Source organism: Podarcis vaucheri (genome assembly GCF_965113315.1).
Source record: "Podarcis vaucheri genome assembly, chromosome: 5".
Classification (NCBI taxonomy): domain Eukaryota; kingdom Metazoa; phylum Chordata; class Lepidosauria; order Squamata; family Lacertidae; genus Podarcis; species Podarcis vaucheri.
Window position 1 is genome coordinate 101,363,826 of NC_138763.1, and position 9,040 is coordinate 101,372,865.

Below are 9,040 nucleotides of genomic sequence, written 5' to 3' on the forward strand. Positions count from 1 at the left end.
TAAGTTCTTTACCTGAGGTACCACTTATTTTTATTAAAGTTTTCTTGGTTTACAAAGGTATGCACAATGTCTCTTTTTTCAAGTTACATTTTCCATAGGTCAGTTTCATTTGTTGAGACATTGGGGTTACATTAGGAAGAAAAGGGGGGAAGAGGTGGAGGGGGCTGTGGGGGTGGGGTGGGGTCGGGAGGAGAGGTTTCTATTTTGCTTAATGTATGTGTGGGGTTTTGTGTCAGCGCTTGCGTTCCTTTGGTGGCGAGAGAAATTGGGGTTGGCCTAGGGTGCAGTTGCTTGTTTGGGGTTGGCTGTGGTGAACTTCGTTTTCGTGTGTGGGGGAGGGGAGGTGTTTTTGAATCGGGTTAAGCCGTATTGATTCGCATGCTGTTGGCGGTGTGGCATTTGCCCAATTTTTGGGGATACGTTTGTATTGGGGGAGAGAAAGGGTTAACAGGTTGCCCAGTAAGAAAGCCATTTTTGTCCATTAGTGCAATTGGTTCTTTTTTTGGGGGGGGGGAGATAGAGGAGTCAGAGTGAGTTAGAGACAGGGACAAGACTGAGAGGGAATAGAGTGACAGCGTTTGGAATATATTTTAAAATTTGATTGTGTTTGAAATAAACTTTAATCTTCATTGTTAACTCTACCTGACTGAGACTCAGTTCTTCACCGGGGAACCCTGGGGTTTCTTCCGCAAAATTGGTGTTAAGCGGAAGGATAAAGTAGTGGTGTATACAGGTCAATAGTCCGTGAAACGACCGGGGTCTCTGTGCGAAGGCCACAGGCGGGTTCTTGTCATTGTCTTGTTGGGCTGTGCATGTGATAAAGGGGAGCCATACCGGGGTGAAGGTATCTTCTTCTATTTGTCCCCATGTCAGTTTCAGTTTATTGGTTAATTTTTCTAGTAGGGCTGTTTCCCGTTCTATTTGGTACCATTGGTCCATGCTTACTCCTGACAGGTCTCTCCAGTGTTTGGCTATGATGTTTCTGGTTGCTGAGAGTAGCCGGGTTATGAGTTCTTTTGTGATGTGAGTGGGCATTATTGTCTTGGAATATGTTTAGTAGGGCCAGTTCTGCGGTGGTTTCTAATATTTGCTTAGCTATTCTACATATTTCTTGTAATAACAATAATTTATTATTTATACCCCGCCCATCTGGCTGGGCCTCCCCAGCCACTCTGGGTGGCTTCCAACAAAACATTAAAATGCAGTAATCCATCAAACATTAAAAGCTTCCCTAAACAGGGCTGCCTTCAGATGTCTTATCCAAGTCTGGTAGTAGTTGTTCTCTTGGACATCCAATGGGAGGGCGTTCCACAGCTATTTGTTTTTCTTTTTGTCAATAATTTGCCTCAGTTACATCTTTAATTAGGACCGTAAGGTGCTACGGGCTGTTGGTCCATCTAACTAAGCCAGTGTTTCCCAACCTTTTTTGGGCAAAGGCACACTTGTTTCATGAAAAAAATCTCGAGGCACACCACCATTACAGCCCCGTGACGTCAGCGCGCAGTGTCACGCCGGGAGGGACATGAATTGCTAGCAAATTACATAATCACCTCCTTGAGGGCTGGCTCATCTTCTCCGAAGGCAGAACCCCATTAATTAACAGCACAGACTCACACCATAGCCAAGACAAGGGGGGGAAACCTCAGTCATGCACAGTCATGCACATGTGGGGGCTAAATGAGGACGAAGACCGGGCAGAGAGCAGGGTTCAAATCACCCCACCTGGCCAGGTGCTCCCTTGGGCCACTCGCCTGACCCACCTCACAGTGCTGTTGTTGCGAGGAAAACACGGGGAGAACCACGCGCGCCCCCGGGAGCTCCTTGGAGGAGAAAGCGGGCGATGAATGCAATGCACGAAATATATGAGAGGCGACCAGGTTTTGCAGGTGAGGGGCCCCCGCCAGCCTCCGCTTCCAACACCCGGCGCAACGACGCCGAAGTTTCCCCCCGGTCTTGGCTCGGGGAGCAGCGCTGCTCCCCCCCGGCTCCCCTTCGCCCTCCCGGCTCTCTCTGCCGCCCACTGGGGACCCCCCTCACCTGCCAAGTCCGGAGCGCCGGTGGAAGTTGCATGCATGCATGCAGGGCGCCGCGTTGCCATTGCATTGCACTGCACTCCATGCAATGCCTGCACGCATGCATTGCCTTGCACGCCCGCCAAGGGGTCTCCCCGCGGTCCGATGCGTCCCCTCCGGCGCGGATGCAGCATTGCAAAAATAACCCCCCCCCGACGCAGCCCTACCTGGGGGGCAGCCTCCGCCGCTCCGCCTCCGCAGGGATCCCCGGGCTCCATCCTGCCACCCGATCTCCGCGGGGGCGCAGGCAGGCTGCGCGGGGTCTGCGCGGAAGAGCCCCTGCCCGCCCGGCTGGCCGCCACTGCGCTCATTCCATGGCCGGGAGAAGAGCACTTCAAACAAAACGCCCGGCCCGCCAGGCCACGCTGGGAAACGTAGTTCGCGCACCCCGTGCGGGCGCGGAGCCCAAGGGCGAGGGGACTACGGATCCCGGCAGCCCCCGCGCCGGGGACGGAGGGGGAGAGGCCGGGTGCAGGGATGGAGGGACGGGTGGGCGAGCGAGTGAGTGAGTGGCAGCCGCCAAGCCTTGGCCGAGAGCCAGGAAGGGCCTCCCCGGAGGAGGAGGAGGGAGGCGCAGGGAGGGAGGGAGGGAGGGAACCCCAGGGGTCATCTAGTGACGGCGCCCCAATTGAAAATTTGACTTTTTTTAAAAAAAAAAATCTTTCGAATTTTTTAATTTTTCCCGCGGCACACCAGGCAACATCTCGCGGCACATTAGTGTGCCGCGGAACAGTGGTTGGGAAACACTGAACTAAGCATCATCTGCACTGACTTGATGGCAGGGTTTTGGCCCAGAAGTCTTCTTCCTCAGCTCCATGAACCCTTTTCCTACTAGCTCTGGAATGAGAGGCAATGACTGCCAGAGGGGAATGGGAGCTCACAAAGCGCATTGTTTCAGCCATTTTGAATGGATTGATTGTCTTCTATTGTAAATGGTTGCAGGATTTGGCTTGGCAAAGGGTTTTGTAAACTAGTTCATAAATGGAAAATACTAACCCACACAGGCCCCCTGGTGGGAAATGATGTTACTCTAAATGTCCATGGAACTACCTGTGCACCTTTTCTGTCATTCTTTGACTGTAATCGAGATTTAGCTGCTGTCTCTAGTTTCAAGGCAGGCATTTGCATTTCTGAACGCATCTTCTTTGCAGGAATGTAGCTATTCCTTGTTTGTAAAGATGCCCAAATGACACAAGAATCTCTTGGTTTTGTAATTTTTATCTCTTCCTCAGTTTCCCACTCTTTTTTGCACCTTTTTATCATATGTTTCTCTTTAACCTCTGGACAAAACTGTGCATACTTCTGTTATATAAGATATAGATATATTCATGTATATTTGCTAGTCCATTTCCCCCTTAACTACACACACAAACCAAATGATTGAATATGCTATGTTTTAGAAATTCAAATGCAGGTGCAGTAGAGGCTGCAATTTTTATTCCCATTCAGGGTATGTATTATATTTCGCAAAGAAGTTGCAAAATACATTTTGCCAAATACTTTTCTAGCCCTCTTTTTTGAGAATTGCTTAACCTTGTGCAGAGGTTGCTCAAGCTCTTCTGAAGCACACCAAAAGTCCACCAAGTCCCGCATCCTGTATCCCAACAGGGACCAGATAGATGCTGCCAAACAAGCAGGTAATCAAGGCAATTGCTCCCCCTCACTGTTTGGCCTCAGCTCTGAACATGGAGGCTTCAATTAGCCATCATGCTTACCAGTGGTTGACAGTCATATCCTCCCTGACTCAGCCAGTCCACTTGTAGCATCATTGCCTGAGGTCAGTTGGGAAGCTGAGCAGAGAATGGCTGGCATTCATTGCTGTGGGCGGAAATTCCTATGGATCAGTTTTTAGTAACCATGGGGAGGCTCATAACCAGATCTGCAAGGCATGCCTGTCTCTACCTCTTTGCTTGTCTCAATGGTGAACAGAGAAGTGGAGAATGAATGGAAGAACGTTGTCATGCCAGCCCTCCTTCACATCCCATTAATAACCAGGGCTGTTGTGGTGACTGGGGCTGATGGGAAATGCAGTCCAAAACATATGGAGGGCACCAGGTTCATGAAAGCTGCTGCATTGGTTGGCACAAGGAAAACTCGACTTGGGAAACTGATGTGTAGACTAGTAGTCAGGTTTAGCCTCCCATCCCAGTGAGTGAACATAGATCCATCAATACCCAACAACCCCCTCTCTAAGCAGTGTTCCTACACTGGCCCAAACTCCCACTACTGGGAGTTTAAACACACCATATGTTTAAAGCACAGAGCTCCCACCCTACCCCACCCCAAAATCCTGGGAACTCTAGTTTCCCCCTCACAGAGCTATAATTCACAGCACCCTTAAGCTGAAGTATTCCGGGCTCTTTGGGGGAAGCCATGTGCTTCAGTTGTATGGGGGTGTGTGCAGCCATACTCCTTTTTTAAGTATGCCATAACCCACAGTAGGGAGGCAAGGACAGTGTTGGAAGGGACCCTTGGGATCATCTAGTTCAACGCTTTGCAATGCAGGAATCTCCACTAAAGCATCCATGGCAGATGGCCATCCAGCCTCTGCTTAAAAACAAGACTCCATCACCCCCCACCCCCCAAGGGAGTCCATGCCACTGTGAAACAGCTCTTAGGATCAGAAAGTTCTCCCTGATGTTTAGTCAGAATCTCCTTCCTTGTAACTTGAAGGTTCTGGTCCTACCCTCCAGACCAGGAGAAAACAAGCTTGCTCCTTCTGCCATGTGACAGCCCTTAAGGAATTTGAAGGTGGCTCTCCTATCTCTTCCTTCAGAGACATACAGGTTACTGCATGTTTCCCCCCTTCAGTGTGGCTAGCAGCAACAGGGGAAAATACATAAGCTGTGAGGAAGCAAAGAAAAAGAGATCAGAAGATGCAGATCTTTCATATTTTGTCAATTTTGGACCCGAATAGAATTGGCTTCAAATAAAAATTCCCAGAACACGGATTGCTGATGTCCTCATCATCCAGCCCCATGGAACAAGCAGCAGCTGCCCCCCCCCCATAAAATAGGGGAATCAACTCACCTTGTCCCTTTGGATCAGTGGCGTAGTGTGGGTTGTCAGCACCCGGGGCAAGGCAAGTAATTTGCACCCCCTAACCCCCAGATGGTGCGGCCGGCCCCCCCTGTACCCCCCACGCTACGCCACTGCTTTGGATCATGCGGTGATTATGACTTTTAGTAGGCTGACGCTTTTAAATCTTGTTTAAATCTGCTCAAACTGTAGTACACAAGGATCCGAGATAGGATTGCATGTGGGACATGCCCAAACCACAGGGAGTTTGTGTCAGAGTGGGGGGACCCTGTCTCATGTGCCATATTGTCCTTAACCATCAGCACTTTGTCACAACAAACAGGCAGCTTTAACTGTGTTGTTTGAGCTCTAGCTGTTATGTATTGAAGTACACATCCCTGGCCACCAGGAGTATCGTATACGGTATATAGTTTTCACTCAGGTCCACGTCATTTACTTTAGGCGGGAAACCCTGGGTGGTGGTTGTTACAATGTTGACAGCCGGCTGCCTATAAAAGCAGGCCGGCTGAGCTGTTTGCTGTTCAGTTCCAGCTTACTATAAAGAACTACTTGGAGAAATCTCTGTGTCGTCTGCTTTGTCAACCCACTACTTAATACTGGTGACGAGGATGGGATCGGATGGACGTCAGAGCACAGCCAGATTTGGACACTTACTGAGCTGAAACACTGAGCGAAATCACTGAACAGTACCAATTCAGAGCTGACGGTACCGGCTAGAGCACTGTGTTCCATCCATCGCCCACCAGGTCGGCACTGGAAACATGGCTTCACTTGTGCCTCTACCGCCGTTTGCCCCAGCCTCTGAATCATGGGACTCCTACCTCGCTCGGTTCGACTGCTACCTCCAAGCCAACAAGCTGATGGAAGTGTCAGAAGAGCGTACCTGTTCCTCAGCCTCTGTGGGCCCGAGGTGTTCGAGACGGCCCGAGCATTGGTTGCACCTCTAACTGTCCAGGCAGTGCCGTGGGACACGATTCAAGAGAAGCTCCGCAACCACTATGCACCAAAGCCATCCAAGATTGCTGCCTGCCATGCGTTCTACCATCGGACCAGGCAGAGGGGGAGTCAATTAACAACTACACTGCCGCCCTCTGACAGGCTGCAATGCACTGTGAGTTCCGAGACTTAGACGATGCCCCGATGGATCGAATCGTCTGCGGGGTCCGGGACATCCGTCTGCAACGGTGTCTCCTCGCCAAGCCAGACCTCATGCTGCAGAAAGCCATTGAGGAGGCCATGGCCTCGGAAGCTGCTGAACGCTCCGCCCAGGAGATCCGCAAGGCCAGCAGCCCGCGTCTTGCTAGGAAGCCAGTTCCAGTGCATCACGAAGAGGCCAGCAGTGACGAGGCATCCTCCAGTGAAGACAATGACGTGCACCAGACAAAGCGGGAGCGCGGGAAGTTCAAACAGAAGTCCAAGGGCCAATCGGAATGTGCCGGCTTTGTCAACCCACTACTTAATACTAGCCATCTGCTCTTTGCTCGCTGAATAATGTGTCCCAGCCGGTACCAGTCTTCACAATATGCCAGGGCTCAGCTATAGCCAATATAATATCACATAAGACACACTGCATCTCACAGCTCTGCTAGGTATAACAGCAGCCTCCCCACAAAGCAGTTAAACTTTGGAGGAATGGGAACCTTTTACAAAGTACTTAAAAAAAAACAACAGAATGAGTTGGACTCCTTGGCAGGTTTTGAATAAACATGCGCAAATTTATTTGTTGACATAATAGATGGATAACTTAAGAGATTTTTACATTCTCATAACATGCAGAGAACAATATATGCAAATAAATCAGAAAGAGGAACTGAGGGAAGGGAGGAAAATACAATTATTGAAATAATTTATTATGTGAAAATAATCAATAAAAACTTTTATCTAAAAAAAGAATCATGCACTGTGCCGTGGGCGAGGGTGTGAATTGGGCAGCCCCCTGCTTTTCTGCCCAGTTGTACATATGGGGTAACTTTGCTAGTATTTACAGCATCCATCTTGCAATTCCTCAGGAGGTTAAGTACTGTATTTTTCGCCCTATAGGACGCACTTTTCCCCCTCCAAAAATGAAGGGGAAACTTTTCCCCCTCCAAAAGTGAAAGGGAAATGTGTGTGCGTCCTATGGGGTGAACACAGGCTTTTGCTGAAGCCTGGAGAGCGAGAGGGGTCTGTGCGCACTGACCCCTCTCGCTCTCCAGGCTTCAGGAAGCTATCTGCAAGCCTTGGGAGCCCGCGGGAGTTCCCGCCAGGCTCCCACAGCTTGCGGAGAGCTGCCTGCATCCCGAAGCCTGGGTGCGCTGAGCAGTTGCACCCGGGCTTCGGGTAGCTCTGCGCAAGCTGCGGGAGCCCTCCCACGGCTTGCGCAGAGCTGCCTCTACACCCGAAGCCCGGGCACGCTGAGCAGTCGCGCCCAGGCTTCGGGTAGCTCTGTGCAAGCTGTGGGAGGGCTTCCACAGCTTGCGGAGAGCAGCCTGTTCTGGGGGCTGGGGAAGCTCCGGCTTCCCCCGACCCAGCCCCACGCCTGGGGGGGAAAATATATTTTTTTTCTTTATTTTCTCCCAAAAAACTAGGTGCGTCCTATGGGTCGGTGTGTCCTCTGGGGCGAAAAATACGGTATCTGCTACAATGATAAAATGCTTCTGTTTACAACGGCATAATTCTTTCCAATATCTGGGCACACGAACATTTCCTAACAATGTGTGTTTGGGGAGATGGAGGAGGAAACACCTGCCTTTATGCATGACATCACGACCACGACATTCACAATTGGACTGCAAATGTAGTTAACAGCAGCTTTCTCCCAGCCAAGAAGTGGCTCAGAGAAATCCAGGAGGGATTTCAAAGCAGACTGCACAAAATAAACATTCTTAACCTTAAAGCTATTAATAGGCCTTTTTAAAATTAAAGCCACAACACAAAGGCGTTCCTCATTAATCCCATCTTCCCCTTTCACACAAGTTATCTCCCACGCTGTTCAATGTCCCCAACATTACACAGCAGATTCTTAGGTTTTGTTTGGTGCTTTGAATTGATCTTCAAGCAAGTCACTTTGAGTTACCTTATAAGAAACAACTAACAAATACAATAAATAATAGTAAAATAAAATGATGATAATATAAGCTCAATTGTCTGGAAGCTTGAAGTACCATTTGGCTTCTTAACTAGTTTGGTGCTCAAAAATCATGATTTGGTTCGATGTCTGTATTGAGCCAGTCTCACATCGGCTAACGCCGCAGGAGTTGTCTTTATTGAGTGTACCTGGGGTGCAAAAATTCACTACTTTGCTGCATCTCTTCCCATACATGATGTCCTTTTTCCCGTCTCTCTCGGAGACCACCTTCGTAGGAAAATAGAAGAATCACTAAGGAGAGGTAACCAACTGGCCAAAGTCAAAAGGTAGCATCGAATAGTAGTGACAGCAGCATGTTTGTTACTTAAAAGAAGTGGCTACTATAGTTGCATACAATTGTGGTTTAGTGCACTGAAGCAGAGACATGTTTAAGTAGCAAAAATGGAAAGACTATTAAGAGTAGAACACAGCACCTCAGAGTAAAAATAAATGTTGATGTAGCAATTTGTGATGCTATCTGACAAACCCACTGCAATGCACCAGTTTCTTAGTGTGCTTGCCAGATTAACAATTGGCAAATGATACTTGAAACTGAACACTGACGTCGTTTCTACCAATAACAGCCGCTACATCAAATTGTGCAGAAACGCATTGCTGTATCAGCACACAGCTTATAGATCGGTCTTTGCTATATATAGTCATGACAGCAGGCCTGTCACAATATCCCCAGTACACAAAGGCTTTATTAGGTTCCCCCACCTATTCTACAAGCAGATTTTAGAAGTGGAAACATGTAGTTTGAAAACAGGCATTTCGAACATGAACCATACTGATTTGGTCTTTTGGTGTATTTTGCAAAAAA

At 49.0% G+C, this 9,040-nt stretch overlaps 1 long non-coding RNA gene across 1 annotated transcript; it reads right to left on the reverse strand.

Moving 5' to 3' along the window:
• Positions 1-509: 509 nt before the first annotated feature.
• Positions 510-5,113, reverse strand: LOC309532739. The gene is made up of 2 exons (XR_014219994.1): positions 2,820-5,113; positions 510-1,397 (listed from the first exon to the last, which is right to left on the reverse strand). It is a non-coding gene; the product is annotated as an uncharacterized lncRNA (long non-coding RNA).
• Between the last annotated feature and the right edge of the window lie 3,927 nt (positions 5,114-9,040).